Source organism: Halichoerus grypus, chromosome 2, assembly GCF_964656455.1.
Source record: "Halichoerus grypus chromosome 2, mHalGry1.hap1.1, whole genome shotgun sequence".
NCBI lineage: Eukaryota > Metazoa > Chordata > Mammalia > Carnivora > Phocidae > Halichoerus > Halichoerus grypus.
Genome location: NC_135713.1, coordinates 168,253,087 through 168,269,522, shown reverse-complemented (window position 1 = coordinate 168,269,522; position 16,436 = coordinate 168,253,087). Strand labels below are relative to the sequence as shown.

The window sequence follows — 16,436 nt, the reverse complement described above, 5'->3', positions numbered from 1 at the left end:
GCACTTGGTTCTGCTCTGGGCCTGGAAGCAGGCCAGCAGGCAGCCGCCAGCTCACCGTGGCCAGCCCCTCCTGGGGAGCGGGCACTGCACTGCGGCAGGAAGAGAAAGCAGGGCAGGCTGCAGGGGTGGGAGGGTGTGTCTCTGCCCACCCACCCCTGCCTCGCTAAGGAAATGCCTAGGCAGCGAGCACTGACTCTGTTAACGCCCTTTGACCCATGTAACTTATTTAACTGGAAAAAAACCTCCCTGCCCAGACAGACTTGGGGATCATGAAGCTCAGAGAGGGCAAATGAGCCAAGGTCACCCAGCTTGTAGGTAGCAGAGCTGGGAAGCTCCTTGCCCTACACCAGCTGCCTCTACCATCCCCAGCTGGGGCTTGGCCAGGGGTGCGGAGGAGCAGGGACGACAGACCAAGGGCCTCTCAGTCTTTTTCTGCTGCCCAAATCTGGCGGGCTCTTCCTGAAAGCTATCCTCTCTCATCATTCATTCATTCATTCATTCATGAGCGTCCGAGGCAGTGTGCTGGACCCTGGGGAGACCACACTGAACAAGCTACATACGGTCCTTTCCTCCCAAAGCTCACAGGCTAAGTGGAGTTCCTAAGGAGACTCAGAGTGATTTGGAGTAAATTTTAAATCCAGTACCCCCTCCCCCAACTTCCACACACACACACATCAACACACACCTGCCCCTTCCACCACCACCACACACGCCTGCTTTCGCACACACACAGAGTCTCTCAGCTGGAAACACGTTCTCCTGGGAGCCTCCAGGGTTCCTCACGCAGCCACTTGCTGCCCTGTCCACCCCTCGTCCCCACAGGCCTGAGTTTCTGTGGTCGCTCAGGCTCAGGCTGGAAGCGATGCTGCCCTTGACTAACAGACCAGCTCCGAGTCAGGCAATGTAGGGGGGGAGCCCCCGGTCAGCTGGACCCGAAGCCACGGCTCTCTTCCTCAGGTTGATCCCCCTTCTCAAGGGCAAACCCTGGGAAAAGCATGAAGAGCAGTGGATTCCGATTTTTCCAGGCTGGGGGCGAGCCGGGGTTCAGCATTAGGAGAGAGGTAAAAGGAAGAGAGACATGGTGATTGCATGCCAGGCACTGTGCTGCAGGAGCTCCTCAAACCCTTCCTCAGCCCTGATGGGCACTCTGGGGGGGCATTCTCTGTATTTTACAGGGTAAGGAACGGAGACTCAGAGAGGTTAAGTAACTTGTCCAAGGACACATAGCTAGGAAGTAGCAGATCTGGGACTCCTGGCCCTTCACTACAATGCGGTGGCTTCTGGTCCTGTGGCCACCTCCTTTGTGCTGCAGACAGCACAGTGTCCTCCTCCTCTCCCTCACCCCTCCCACCTCTCAACAACCCCCCCCCCCCCCACCGCCCCGCCAGCTACTGGACTTCGCTTCTCACCTCCTCCTCCACCTCACAGCAAGCAGTCAGGGCCACCTTCCTCCGTAGTGCTGGGGAGGTTTTGAAAGAGAAGCATAGCCCCTTGAGACCACAAACAGACCAGGACCCCATGGCCCAGGTGACTCTTAAACAGAGTCAGTTACTGGGATACATGAAATGTCCTCTCATCGAGCCATGTCATCCAAGCTACACAGATGCTGGACCAGAGCCAGTGGGGGGAGAAAGAAAGCTAAAGAGAGGGTTTGAAATGAAATGTTCTGATGGGGGCCAGGGCCTCTGGGGCTGCCCACTTGATGGGAGGCCAGACTCCTCACTGCCCATTCAGCCCCACCATGGCCGCTCTAAGCCTGGGTTATAAATAGCTGGGAATATAAATGTTGAGCAGGGAGAGCAGAGTCTAGCTTGTTCCTGGGCTGAGAAACAGGGACTGGGGGTGAGGGGACAGTGGCTGGTCTGGAACCAGACTTAAGGTTTGCTGGAAAGATCTGTCTCTTCCGACAGCAGCTGTGAGAGATCTGGGTCCTGAGCTGCCCCGGGGTGGAGACCGCACACACCCTGCTTTGGGTATCTGGGGGTGCCTAAGTCCTTCCTAGATGACCATGGACCCTTCACCAGGGCCAGGATGCTCTGAGGTCTCTGCCAATGGGGAGGAAACTCACATGCATTGAGCACCTACTAGGTGGCGGGCACTGGGCACATCATGATGTCATCACTGAGATAAATGCATGAATAGCAACCACTTCTTGAGTAGCTGCTACCTCAGCAAGCCCATTGCGCACTTTACATACAATGATATTGTTGTGCTATGATTGTTCATGTCAATAACACAATAATGCAATAACAGTAACACAAAAACACAATGACACACAGTAACTACAAGAACAGTAACTACAATTTCTTTTTTTTTCTTCAAGATTTATTTATTTCAGAGAGAGAAAGCACGAGCAGAAAGGGCAGAGGGTGAGAGAGAGAGAATCTCAAGCAGACTCCATGCTGAGTGTGTAACCCAATCCTACAATCATGATATTACAACCTGAGCCAAAACCAAGATTTGGATGCTTAACTGACTGAGCCACCCAGGCACCCCAGTAACTACAATTTCTTGAGCACATTTCATGCTTCAGGCTTTGGCTTAGGCTTTACAGATCATCATCATCATCATCATCATCACCATGAGGCTGCTATTTGTTGTCAACTCATGGCTGCTGTGTTCAGCATTTACTAAAGATTCGTTAATTTAATTAATTTATTTGAGAGACAGAGAGAACACAAGCAGGGGGAGGGGCAGAGGGAGAGGAAGGAGCAGACTCTCCCCTGAGCCAGGAGCCCGACGTGGGGCTCGATCCCAGGACCCTGAGATCATGACCTGAGCCGAAGGCAGATGCTGAACCATCTGAGCCACCCAGGCGCCCCTATTAAAGATTCTTATTTGTCTCGAGTAACCTAATCCTTATATCTGCCTTGTGAGGTAGTTACTCCTTTTTTTTTTTTCTTTTATGTCCAGTGCATGTATTAACTCCCTCGTTTTGAATTTGAAGAGATACATGTGAAGATGGTACTTGGCTGGTCATGAGATGGGAAAATAGCAAGATTCCTTGAGGTAGGTATTGTTACCCCCATTTTGCAGATGAGGAAACTGAAACACACAGAGATTAAATGACTTGCTCAAAGTCACCTGGCTAGCAAGTGGCAGATGGAGATTTGAATTCATGTCTCTCACTCCAAAGCTTAGCTCTTCCCACAGCACATCTCTGTCCAAGGCAGCAGATGTGGAGAAATGCTTGTTGGGTGAATGAATGAATGAATGAATGAATATGAATGAATGAATGAATGAATTAACATGTGTCTGCCCGAGGTGATGGGTGGAATTTCCAAGCCCTGAGAGGTGAAGCAGATTGCTCAAGGTCACAGAGCCAGATGGTAGCAAAATAGGTGAGGAGTCCTGGCTCTGGTCTCTCAGTGCGGGCTTCCCTCCCAAACCTTCTTGCTTCTTGGAGTAGAAACAGCCTCTTTTTGGCAACCGTTTTGCCCTTACTCATGTCTGAGATAACAGTAGATTCTAATTTCCAGGCCAATTCATTTCCCACCCTTTAGGGAGCCTGGCAGAGGCCCAGGGCTGGGCGCTGCCCCTCCCCACACAAGCAATCAAGGGTAACTGGCCAGCCGGTCATTGGAGAGTCATTTTCTTATCTCCCCCTTTCCTCCAGGTTCTTCCAGCTGGAGGGCCCAGAGTTCCTGCTGGGTGCGGAGGTGTCCCCTTGGTCCTCAAGACTGTCTGGGCACCACCTCCCCACCCAAACTCCCCATGTCTGCCACTGGGGGTCTGTGCAGGGGGGTGCGGACAGCTCTGCAGCCTTGGGCAAACCAGAGGCCCTTCTCCGGGTCCAGTTTTACTCCTCCGCCAAGAGGGGCATCGACTGCGTTGCCTTCCAGGTCTCACCCCACTTCCTGGGCTCTCTGGCCATGAGCCAGCGGGGCACCTCCTGCAGCTCACTGTTGCCTGGGAGGAGGGGCAGCGAAGGAGCCCAGGCGCCTGCCAGGCTCCCTGAAGGGTGGGAAATGAGTCGGCAAGGAAACTAGAATTTGCTGTTAATCCAAGCACGAGTAAGGGCAAGACGGTTGCCAAAAAGAGGCTGTTTCTACTCCAAGCAGCAAGAGGGTTTGGGAGGGAAGCCCGCACCGAGAGACCAGAGCCAGGACTCCTCACCCTTCCTGCGGCCACCTCCCGCTCCATCTCCCACTTCCTCGTCCTCCCTTCTCTCGGACACACTTTTCCAAAGAGCGTCTACACGCCCTGCTGTCATCTCATTTACCCTTTCGCTCTTGCAGGGGAGTTCCTGCCCCTGCTCTCCTGTCCCTGATCTCGGCCTGCATCCCCCACGACCATGACCGTGACCGTGACTGTTCTGCTCTGTAGCAGCTGACCTATCTGACCACTATCCAACACACCCTCTGTCTTCCTCTGATCTCCAGCCCTTCCCACTCACTCTTCAACACGGGGGTTCTCCCAGACGTGCTTCAACTCTCCATCCTTCCCACCCGCCCCCAGCCTCTCCTTCCCTCCCAGGGCTTCACCAGACTCCCAAGACTGCATTCAGCAAACGCCACTCTTCCGAGCCCCTGGATCCCTAAGAGCCCTGACCTCCCACCACTTCCTCAGGGGGGCCGCAGCCCCTCAGATGCTAGATGCCACAGCCCGTCATCTCATCCTCTTTCTCCCCTAACCCAATCGCCTTCTGCAGGCACCGCCCTTCGCCTGGTTGCTGGGCAGAAGTATCCGATGCATTCAGCTGTCCCCCACGGCTGCCCAGCCCCTCTCCCACGCCCTCCTACTCCTCCTCCAGAGCCTCTCCTACCGCCTAAATGGTTCTCAGCTGCAGCGGCCCCACACTTCTCAGTTCCGGCCCTCATTTCCTCTCACCAGACCCTTTCTCCACAGAGTGGCCCGAGAGACTGCTTTAAACACAAATCGGATCATGACACCATCTGCTCGAAGCTCTGCGTGGCTCCCCATGGCTCTCGGGAACAGTGCACACCCCTTAGCCTTGTAGACCCACGACTGAGCCTTCTCTGCCCCTCCATCTCCCTCCCCTTCCAACTCTCACCTATATAATTTGTCTTCAATGATTTGTTTTATTTATTTATTTATTTATTTATTTATTTATAGAGAGGGAGAGGGGGGCGGGGCAAAGAGAGAGAGAGACTCCTAGGCAGGCTCCATGCCCAGAACGGAGCCGTAGGAGGGGCTCAGTTTCACAACCCTGAGACCCTGACCTGAGCCGAAATCAAGAGTCGGACGCTTAACAGCCTGAACCACCCAGGCGCCCCTGTCTTCAAGATTTGACAAATGGTTTTATTGAAGTGTAATTTATATGTAATAAAAGTCACTCATTCTAGGTGTAGAGCTTGATGAATGTGGGTGATTGAGTACAGTTATATGCACGTTGCTGTTACCCTGAAGGTCCCCTCGGGTCCCTTTGCAGCCCCTCTCCCAGCCCCAGGCAGCCATGGATTTGCATCATGTCATTATCGCTTTGTCTTCTCCAGAATTTTACATAAACGAAATGATGCCATTTGTAATCAATCTGTGTTTGACTTCCTACATTCAGCCTGATGTGGGATCTGTATATACTACTGCATGTGTTAACATGTCATTCTTTTTAGGGTTGAGCAGGATCCCTTTGTATGAATACACTACAACTGGTTTATCTGTTCATCTGTCAGGGCACATTTGCTCTATCATTTTTGGCTAATATGAATAATGATGCTGTGAACATCACCGTACTAGTCTTTGTAGAGACCTGTTTTAATTTCTCTTGGTAAATACCTAGGAGTGAGATGGCTGGGGTGCATGGTGAGGGTGTGTTTAATTTTATAGGGCCCTTTCATACCGCTCTCTGAACTGGCCAGAGTATTTTACATTCCCACCAACAGCATATGAATGCTCCAGTCCCCCGCCTCCTCTCTGACATTGGATATGGTCAGTTCTGTCTCACATTAGCCGTTCTAAAGGGCGTGCAGTGGCACATCATCTCCTGATGACCACTCACGCTCACGGACTTCTCGTGTGTGTTCTGGCTGTTCTTACGTCTTCTTTGGGGTGCGCCTGTTAAAATCTCTTGCCCATTTCTTAAAAAGATTTTATTTTTAAGTAATCTCTACACCCAACATGGGGCTCGAACCTACAACCCCACGATCACGTTGCATATTCTACCGACTGAGCCAGCCAGGCGCCCCTTGCCTGTTTTTTATTGGGCTCTTGCTCTTGCATGTTTTTCTTTTCCTCTTCCTTTTTTTGGTTTCCTTTCTTTGAGTCTTAACAGATCTTATTTTTTTAAATATTTTATTTATTTATTTACTTATTTGACAGCGAGAGAGTGAGCACGAGCAAGGGGAGGGGCAGAGGGAGAGAGAGAGAGAGAGAGAGAGAATCTCAGGCAGACTCCACACTGAGCACAGAGCCTGATGCGGGGCTCCATCTCACCACGCTGAGAGCATGACCTAAGCTGAAATCAAGAGTCAGACGCTTAACTGACTGAGCCACCCAGGCCCTCCTAACAGATCTCTGTATGTGCTTTATATATGTAGCTCTCTGTCAGATATGTTTTGTAAATATTTCTTCCGGCTCTGTCACCTTAGTGGCTTTTAAACTGCAGATTATGGGGCGCCTGGGTGGCTCAGTCGTTGGGCGTCTGCCTTCGGCTCGGTCATGATCCCAGGGTCCTGGGATCGAGCCCCGCATCGGGCTCCCAGCTCAGCGGGAAACCTGCTTCTCCCTCTCCCACTCCCCCTGCTTGTGTTCCCTCTCCCGCTGTCTCTTTCTCTGTCAAATAAATAAATAAAATCTTTAAAAAAATAAAATAAAAAATAAAAATAAACTGCAGATTATGATGCATTAATGAGTTAGGAAATCATTTTAGTGGGTCAGGACTAGCCTATATTTTTTGAATAAAGTAGAATAGAATAGTCACTTACAGAAGGCGCTGCATACAGTAAGGCTAAGTATTGCTTCACACACTTTCAGTTGTATGCGTGTGTGTAAAACTGGGTCATAAAGTAAAATGAATTCCTTCCCATGGTCATAAATACTTGCAAGCCTCTGCTCTAGCCCCATAAGTACTCAGACTGTATATATTTAATGACCAAAGAAGCAAATGAACGGACTGGCCATAGCCTTGGAAGGTCTCCCAATCTGCTGGATTTCTCAAATCATGGCATTTTCAGTGCCTCCAGCGGCAGCTGCAGGAAGGGGCTAAAACACTTTTCATAGCCAACTTCCTTTTAGTTGAGACATTCCTCTCCCCCGCCCCCCGCCCCCGTTGACAGCTTCTCTTCAGTCAGTCACTGTTTCCCCAAGTGTACACCTGACGCAAAAATCCCTGGGACTGGGCACCTGGGTGGCTTAGTCGTTAAGCGGCTGCCTTCGGCTCAGGTCATGATCCAGGAGTACTGGGATCGAGTCCCACATCGGGCTCCCTGCTCAGTGGGAAGCCTGCTTCTCCCTCTCCCACTCCCCCTGCTTGTGTTCCTGCTCTCGCTGTCTCTGTCCCTGTCAAATAAATAAATAAAATCTTTAAAAAAAAAATCCCTGGGATTTCTCTGTGTGGAGAAGTGGGGGATGACTGGGAAGCAGTAGGTCAAGTAAAGGTAAATGATTGCCTTTATTGCAGGACTTCTCAGAGCCTTTAACTTGCTAAGGGACATTGTGGATCTCCAAGAGGGAGACAAAGCTGGCATCATTCCCCAGGTTTATTTGAATACAAAATCTTTCCTCAGTCAAATGTGGAAATAACTCAAATGTCCATCAACTAATGAATACATAATCAAAATGTGGCACATCCACACAATGGAATATTTTTCAGCCAGAAAAAGGAATGAAGCACTGACACATGCTACCACATGGCTGAACTTTGCAAACAGTATGCTCTGAAGAAGCCAGACACAAAAATAGCACAAATTGTATGATTCCGTGTTTATGAAATGCCCAGAATAGGCCAATCTATAGGGACGGAAAGTAGATCAGTGGTTGCCTAGGGCTGAGGGAAGTGAGGAATTCGAGGGCGATAGCTGAAGGGCAGAATTTCTTCTAGAAATGATGAAAATGTTCTAGAATCAATTGTGGTGATGGCTACACAACTCTGAATATACTGAAAACCATTGAATTGTACACTTTATTTTTTTTAAGATTTTATTTATTTGAGGGCGCCTGGGTGGCTCAGTTGGTTAAGCGACTGCCTTCGGCTCGGGTCATGATCCTGGAGTCCCGGGATCGAGTCCCACATCGGGCTCCCTGCTCTGCAGGGAGTCTGCTCCTCCCTCTGACCCTCCCCCCTCTCATGTGCTCTCTCTCTCATTCTCTCTCTCTCAAATAAATAAATAAAATCTTTAAAAAAAAAAAAAAGATTTTATTTATTTGAGAAAGAGAGCGAGAGAGAGAGAGAGAGAGCATGAGCAGGGGGGAGGGGCAGAGGGCGAGAGAGAAGCAGACTCCCCGGCAAGCCTGACTCGGGGCTCGATTCCAGGACCCCAGGACCATGACCCAAGCCGAAGGCAGTCACCTAACTGACTGAGCCACCCAGGTGCCCCGAATTGTACACTTTATTTATTTATTTTTTTTAAAGATTTTATTTATTTATTTGAGAGAGAGAGAGAGTGAGAGAGAGAGAGAGCGCAAGAGGGGGTAGGGTCAGAGGGAGAAGCAGACTCCCCGCTGAGCAGGGAGCCCGATGTGGGACTCGATCCCGGGACTCCAGGATCATGACCCAAGCCGAAGGCAGTCACCTAACTGACTGAGCCACCCAGGCGCCCCCGAATTGTACACTTTAAATGTGTGGATTGTATGGTACATAAGTTATATCTCTACAGAGCTATTACAAAAAACAGGTTGCTTTTTGAAGAACTCTGAAGAATTTACTTGGGAAACAAAGATCCAAGCCAAGCCAACTGGGTCCCCCTGGTGGCCTGGAGGACACGGTTCACCTGTGATTCTTGAACTTCCCCCCACCCCCACCCCTTGCCCCCACCTAAGGAAGCCAATGTGATTTTCTTTGCCAAGAGAGCCAGAGTCAGAGTACTGCCCTGCACAGTTATATTCCCTCCTGATGGCACAGGGACAGAGTCAGGACTGGGTCAGTGTGGAGCACGTTTTTATCCCCCATTCTGACCCGTGCAGAGAGGACAGGCCCTTGGGTGCTCATTTACCAGCTTCTCTTAGGAGCCACCGTCTGTGCTGTGCTGGTCCCATGGGCGCCCTCTTGTCCTGGCAGGGGAGCCAGCCCAAAATAGCGCAGGCTGGGACACCAGTTGGGAAACCAGATGGGAAAGTCTGGGGCTTGGGAAGGAGCAGATCAGGGTTTCATTCCCAGTTCTGCTGCCTCTCTGTGTGACCTTGGGTGCAGCGTTCAGTCTCGGCTTTCCCTTTCCTACTTAAAGAAGAAATGAGTTTCGGGCGCCTGGGTGGCTCAGTTGGTTAAGCGACTGCCTTCGGCTCAGGTCATGATCCTGGAGTCGCGGGATCGAGTCCCGCATCAGGCTCCCTGCTCGGCAGGGAGCCTGCTTCTCCCTCTGACCCTCCTCTCTCTCATGCTCTCTGTCTCTCATTCTCTCTCTCTCAAATAAATAAAATCTTAAAAAAAAAAAAATTAAAAAAAAAAAAAAGAAGAAATGAGTTTCTGCTCTTCTTCCTCAACAAGGCTTCTGGAGGAATCCAAGCTGGAGATTGTTAAGGTTGGAAGGGACGTCGATGCTTGAATCTGCTAGCTCCTCTCCCCACCAAGCTGACCTGCTTGAAGCATTCCAGTGCCAAGGAGCTCTCTGCCTTCTGTTTCACTGCTCAGTAGCTGGGGCTGGGGCTGGCAGAAGCCCTTCCTCATATTGGACTGACTTCTACCAGCTCCTTCCACTAGCCTTCGTTCTCTCCCAAGGACATCATGGAATGTGACTCATGCCTCTGCTATGATGCCCAGCAGAGCCCACCTCATTGGGCCCTCTGACCTCCTTAGGTGCCAGGAGGCTACTCCCCATCCAGAGCAAGCTTGCACCTCCCTGTCTCATGCAGGGTCAATACCCTGCACCATTCTAGCCCCAGGCCCCCAGCCAGTCCCTCGCCTCCCTGTCCCCCAGCCAGTCCCTCGCCTCCCTGGCCTAGGCCCTCTGTCCCAGCCTCCCATGGCCTCTCAGACCTGCTACTAAATGACCCCTTCGCCCACTCCCCTTCCCAGATGCACTTTCCCCTTGCTGCTCGGGTGAGCCCTCTTCTGACCTCTGCAAGGACCCCGCAGCAGCCCCCCGGCCCCAGGAGGCCCCTTCCCACCGCGCTGAGCCTGTGCTGTGTTGTTGCACCTCTGCAGAGGGGGCCCGACACGTGGGCCGCTCACCGAGGCTTTGGAGATAGCGACTGTGCTCATCTGTCTCGCGTTCCCATCCAGTGGTGAACCCCAAGTCCATCTACCTCCTCCAAACTGCCCACCCTCTCCAGGAGTGCAGCACCTTGAGCTGACTCCAGACCTCCAACATGGCCTGACCAGGTCAGCTTGACCACAGCAGGCCGGGCAGAGCAGAGGAGCACTACTTGTCTCTCCTTCTGGAAGCCACCTTCTATTAATGTCCAGATGACTATGGTCACAGGGAAATCCCTTGGCATCTGGGAATGCCATCCTCCTAGTCTGCCTTGTTCCATGCCTTGATGGGTATGAAATGCCATCAGATGAACTCCCCAAGATGATGGCTCCCTTCCTTGCTGGGTGATCCCACCAGGTCCTCCCTTGCTCCCCAGCCCCCCAGGCCTTCATTTTCTCCTCTGTATCATGGGAAGTTGGGCTCTGTCACTGGCAAGCCTTTCTGGCTCTTTAGGGCAGCTGGTGCCCAGGCCATCCTCACCCCTACACTGGACATCCTGCTGGTTCAGGAGTCCCAGGCCACCACCATCCCTTGTGTCACTGACCAGAAGCAGCCCCATCTCGCACACGGCTGCTGTCTCAGTGAGTCACTGCACCACGGCGTGTTTATTAGGATGGTGGGAGCTCATTTTGCCAACTTTGGAACCACGGGAGCCGGCTAAGTTTAGAACAGGCCTTGAGCGTGAGGACGCCGTGTTCCTTCTCCTTCTGGCAAAGCACGAGACTTGAGCTATTCTTTTCATCTTCATTCTCCCAGACAAGTCCTAGGCTTTATTTACCACTAGATCTGTCTTCTCCCAACACAAACTCCTCTGTAATTAAGGGGGAAAACACCCCCATTCATCCTAAGGTTGAAAAACATCAGATCATTGGAATGTTTCAAGGAATATAACAAAGGTTCTAAAAATAGGATGCTTTTCTACCGAAAGCAGATGCAAATCTACTTTCTGTGGATGGGCTTCATGAGATGCAGGGAACCCCTTTTATTCTTATGTGAATGTGCTTTTACCTGGGCAAAGGGTCCATAGCTTTTATCAGATTCCCAAAGGCTTCGTGACTCGTGTTCAAAATCACAAATCTCAGATTTAGAAAAAGATGGCCTCCTGGCACCTGCATCATAGAGTCCTCCCCAGCTTTGGGGTTTCCATGATTAGATATTGGACGTCTCCTTGGGATCTGCACTGGGAGTGGAACCCTGGAGCCTGAGTCAGGTTGGACATGCCTCAGCAGCACTGCTGGGAGGAGAAGCCTAGGTGGAGGGGAGTGACGTCATCCCTTCCATCTGGAGGGGAGTGACATCATCAGGGGAAGCTGGGGATTAGGTCAGATCGGTCAGGGTGAGCTATTCAGGATTAAAAGGGTGATGAGAGGAAGCAACAAGAGGCCAGCTGGGATGTACTCCCAGCTAAGTCAGACACTGAGATGGTCCAGTCTTAGCATTTAAAGGGCCACGCAGTGTGGTCTGTCCACTCACCTTCATTTACCCCACTCAGTGATTGCCATTTTTCATCCTGGAGAACGAGCGCTTGAGACTTTATGGCCCACATTTATCCTTCTGTTGGTTGCCTTAATCAAACGAGCTCCTTCCTGTCACTTAATCCCACTGTCCTCAACTCATACGTCCTGCAAAAATGAAGTACATGGCCTTGACGTGACAATTCATGTGAAGGCAATTTCCTGTGTAATTGGGAAGGTAAGTCTGCTATCAAAAGAAAACAAGCGGGATGCGTGGGTGGCTCAGTCAGTTAATCATCTGCCTTTGGCTCAGGTCATGATCCCAGGGTCCTGGGATCAATCCCCAGGTCGGGTTCCCTGTTTAGTGGGGAATCTGCTTCTGCTTCTCCCTCTACCCCTCCTCTCCGCTCATGCTTTCTCTGTGGCTCTCTCATTCTGTCTCTCAAATAAATAAATAAAATCTTAAAAAAAAAAAAAAGAATAAAAGAAAACAAATGATACGTTCAGGTGTTAAAAATGCCTGTGACCCTGGCTTATCTACAACACCACTGCATCCTCTACATGCCTCTCTCCGCCCCCGCCAAGTTAGGTGAGAGTTATATGTATCCTGCCATTAGTGTTCAGGGTGTGAAAGAGAGGGGGGTGAGTCTTCCTGGCTAGTATCCCTCCGTGCTCAGCAAATTAGTCCCATGCTAACACCTCTGCCTTCCACTGTGTAGTCTGGCCATGTAACTGAATCACACATCCTTGCCTCTTTAGTCCTCTTCAGCCTCCTTCAGTCTGGAGCAGTTCTTTAGTCTTCCTTCCCTCGACTATCATGATCTTGATCCCTATGAGAGTACTAGCCAATTGTTTTGTAGAATGTTTTTCAATTAGGGTTTGCCTGATGTTTCTTTATGGTCGGACTAGATGATGCATCTCCGGTGGGAATGTTGCTCAAGGACAGCTGTTCTTCTCCTGCGGCATCCTACCAGGTGGTGCGATTTTGATTTGTCCCATTACTGGTGATGTTCACTTCGTCACTTGATTAAGGTGGTGTCAGCCAGGCTTCTCCACTGTGAATTACACTTTCCTTCTTTGTAACTAGTAAGTATTTTGTAACAATGTAAATATCCCATTTCTCCCTAAGCACTCAAGTGGTGTACTTATTTATTTATATCCAGATGGATTCATTGCTTCTTATTTTATCCAATGGGTTATAATCTCTTACTCTCATTGTTTATTCTGGTGCTCAAATTTTCTGCAGATTTGGATTGTAAGAGCTCCTTCCAGCCAGCGTCTGTGGGCTTTTGACAAGTCCCCATCATTCTTAAGTGCCTCCTTGCCTTTTGGTTTAATAAGATATTTTAGGTTCATCTTGTACTTTCCCAGGCTTAGCCTTGGGATCTGCCATTTCTTTATGGAGTTCTAATTCCATTTTGTGCAGAGTGCATTTTAGAAACAAAGCTCTATGCCCTAGGTGCGCTCGTTGTCTTTGGAGGACACACTCTCTCTCCCTCTATTAAACACCATGAGTTTAAACTTTTTGAAAGTTTTATCATGGACTCTGAAACAGAGTCCTCTCCGGAATTACAACTTCTCCGGCCATGTAAGCCTGGAGCCACTGGGAGTCATCTTCCTACTACTGAGTAGAGTAAGATCCTGTTGGGGAATGAAGTCAAGCAGAGGCAAGTGGACATGAGAGGGAGAAACACAGAGGGTCCCATGGCACCATTAGATCTCGCCACACCCAAATCCCTTGAATTTCTTGGTTAGGTGAGCCAATATGTTTCTTTTTTGTCTAAGGGTAATGTGAATCAGGTCCCTTGCAACTGAAGGAATACTGATCAATATACTAAATAGCTTATGAGTGGCTTATCTGTAGCTTTATGTGATGGGATATAGGCTCCAGCTTTCAAGGTATGTTTGCCTGCCCTGTAGGGAGAAAGGGGAGTTATTTCTACCTGGCCCCCGGCCATCAATGCCTGAGGCTGTGACTACACCACCACCTAGCTCCCTAGCATCACTTTCTCCTCCGCATGGACCTCTCTCACTTGGCTGCTAGCGTCCCTGGGAAATGGTGCTGTGCTGTCCCACAGTCCTCAAGAAGGAGGCAGTGTGAGGGAGACTATCAGCTCCCTCGGGGGTCTGTGCCAAGCCTGGGCACTGGTTGCCCTTCCATGTCCCCGACAACAACTAGGCTGCAGTGGTCAACCCAGCGTTCTTGGAGGCATGGCGAGAGGGGGAGGCAACTGCAAGTTTGGACAAACCAACCGAAACCCAGACACGGACAATAACCGTACCGGGGGAAGCCACGCCCGAGTCCCAGCCCCAGCCCCACTGGTAGTCTTCTTCTCCCTCCTGGGCATCTGCCTTCTTTCCTTCTCCCCAGATAGAGAGCTAGAACCTCTGGCCTCTCTGATCTGGATCTACGTTCTCTACACCCTTTTCTAGGGTGACTGGTTGAGGGGCTGCCTGGCTGCTTCAAGAGACAAAACTCTACTCCTCCCACGACAAGCTAGAAGAAGCCAGGTTATCTGCAACCATGCATGACCAAAGCCTGAGGGTTTCCTTCTCCTTCTGGAATGACACCAGGGGGCTCGGCACAATCGTCTAGGGGTGCTCAGCACTCCCCACCCAGTCCTAAAGGCTTCATCGCCAACAGGAAATGAAGATAGGCCTCAGCATCCTGCCTGCAAATAGAGATCTGATCCCCTGGGGACACTCCTGGACAGAAAACACGGATACATGTACGCTGCTCGCACCACGTGCACACCACACCCACATGCTCACACACTCACACGCACATGTACACTGTGCACTCTTCTCCCCACAAACAGACAATTTTCAAAGCAGTACAGTTCATGTCTATACACCAAGCAGGGTTGGGGATCTGGTCCCTAAAGATACCACCAGTGAGCAAAATTCCCATCTGTGTACATTCGAGGCAGCCTTTTATGGCCATCCTGGTCCTTTCCAAAAGATTTGGTCTAACCGTGGTCAGCCAAGGGTCTCCCAAACCAAGAGGGGCCTGTGCCCCAAAGGCTATTTTAAAACTCTTCCTCCCAGGGCACCTGGGTGGCTCAGTTGGTTAAGCAACGGCCTTTGGCTCAGATCATGATCCTGGAGTCCTGGGATCAAATCCCGCCTCAGGCTCCCCGCTCGGCAGGGAGTCTGCTTCTCCCTCTGACCCTTCCCCCTCTCATGTGTGCTCTCTCTCTCTCAAATAAATAAACAAAATCCTTTTTTCTTTTTTTTTTTTTAAGATTTTACTTATTTATTTGACAGAGAGAGACACAGTGAGAGAGGGAACACAAGCAGGGGAAGTGGGAGAGGGAGAAGCAGGCTTCCTGCTGAGCAGGGAGCCAGATGTGGGGCTCGATCCCAGGACCCTGAGATCATGACCCGAGCCGAAGGCAGATGCTTAATGACTGAGCCACCCAGGTGCCCCTAAATAAACAAAATCTTAAAAAGCAACACAAAACACTCTTCCTCCCCCAACACAGAGGACAAGGAAGCTTTGAAGTTAGTATTTTTTTCCCCATAAGAAAATGTTTCAAAAGTTTCAGATAAATGTTTGAGACAAGACTCAAGGGTAAAGTACCTGGGCTTCCCAGTCCCTTTCCCTTCCTTCCCCTCTAGGGATCTTTGCAAGTAGGAAGTTGTCCCAAGCTCAGTCCTCTTGGGACAAACCCCAGGGCACAAGCCTGAGGGTTTCCTTCTCCCTCTGGAATGACACCCTTCCCCCTCCCCCACCCCTGACTCCCCACAGTGTGGCTCTCTCCTTCATGTTAGCAATCACACACCCTTCCTCATCTAATTTGTTCAATCTTATTTGCAAAAGTCATTTAGTGCAACCTTCTTTCCGGGGTTCCTGGAGACCCCCAAGGGGTCCTATCCTACAAACGGGATGGTTTCTGTCAGTCTAGGGCAATGGCCAGAATGCAAATAAGATGCGCCTTGAATTCTGTCCCGGCTACTTCCCAGCGCTGGGGCTCTGGGGCAGTTGCTGAGCCTCTCTGAGAAGTTTCCTTGTCTTGAACTTTCTTCTCATTGGACTCTTGTGGGGATTAACTGGGATGAATGTTTCATTCATTCTAAAAATATTTCCTATTTGAGTGAGTGACATGCGTTGAGTATCAAGCATAGAATCCCTACCTTTGGTTTAGTCGTCTGCACTGAAGCACGTGAGGCCTGACACACACACACACACACACACACACACACACACACACACACACTACTCAGTAAAGTCATAGTCTCTCCTCCCTCTCCAGACCTCGAAAGATCTCTTTGTATTGATTTCACTGGAAAATTTCCCATTTCTCTGAAGTTTCCCAGGAACAAGCAGTCTCTAGTGTGGTTTTGCAAATTAGTACATCCCTCTGCAGATGGCAGGCCTGAGATCAGAGGAGTACACCATGGGTACAAAGTCACATGGCAGGCTGGTGGGTGGGTGACAAGGATGGCGCCAAATTGGGTTGGAAGACTCTTCTGTCCTGCTTGGATAGTTCCGGGCCTCGCTGCCCTCCTGGTCCACGCTCTTATCTTCTCCCTCCTGGTGTGCCTAACTTTGCTTCAGCTTGCACCTGCTCAGGACAGAAAGAGTGTATGTGGCAAGTCCAAGGGCAGTGCAGGTGCGGCTGGATCCAGAGCTCCAAAGAGGTCTTGAGGGCACTCTCTGTCTCATGTCTCT

The 16,436-nt window shown here is 50.5% G+C and overlaps 1 long non-coding RNA gene across 3 annotated transcripts in view; it reads left to right on the top strand.

Annotated features, from left to right (window-relative positions):
* LOC118554761 (uncharacterized) overlaps nucleotides 1-16,436 on the top strand; it is a 51,759-nt gene that overhangs the window by 19,369 nt on the left and 15,954 nt on the right. The window contains exons 3-4 of one of the 3 annotated variants that reach the window (XR_013446088.1): nucleotides 2,914-3,009; nucleotides 4,849-6,788. This is a non-coding gene — a long non-coding RNA (uncharacterized LOC118554761). Of the gene's footprint in view, nucleotides 1-2,913; nucleotides 3,010-3,616; nucleotides 6,789-16,436 lie in introns of those variants that run through there. The other 2 variants (XR_013446087.1, XR_013446089.1) reach the window with 2 other exon arrangements.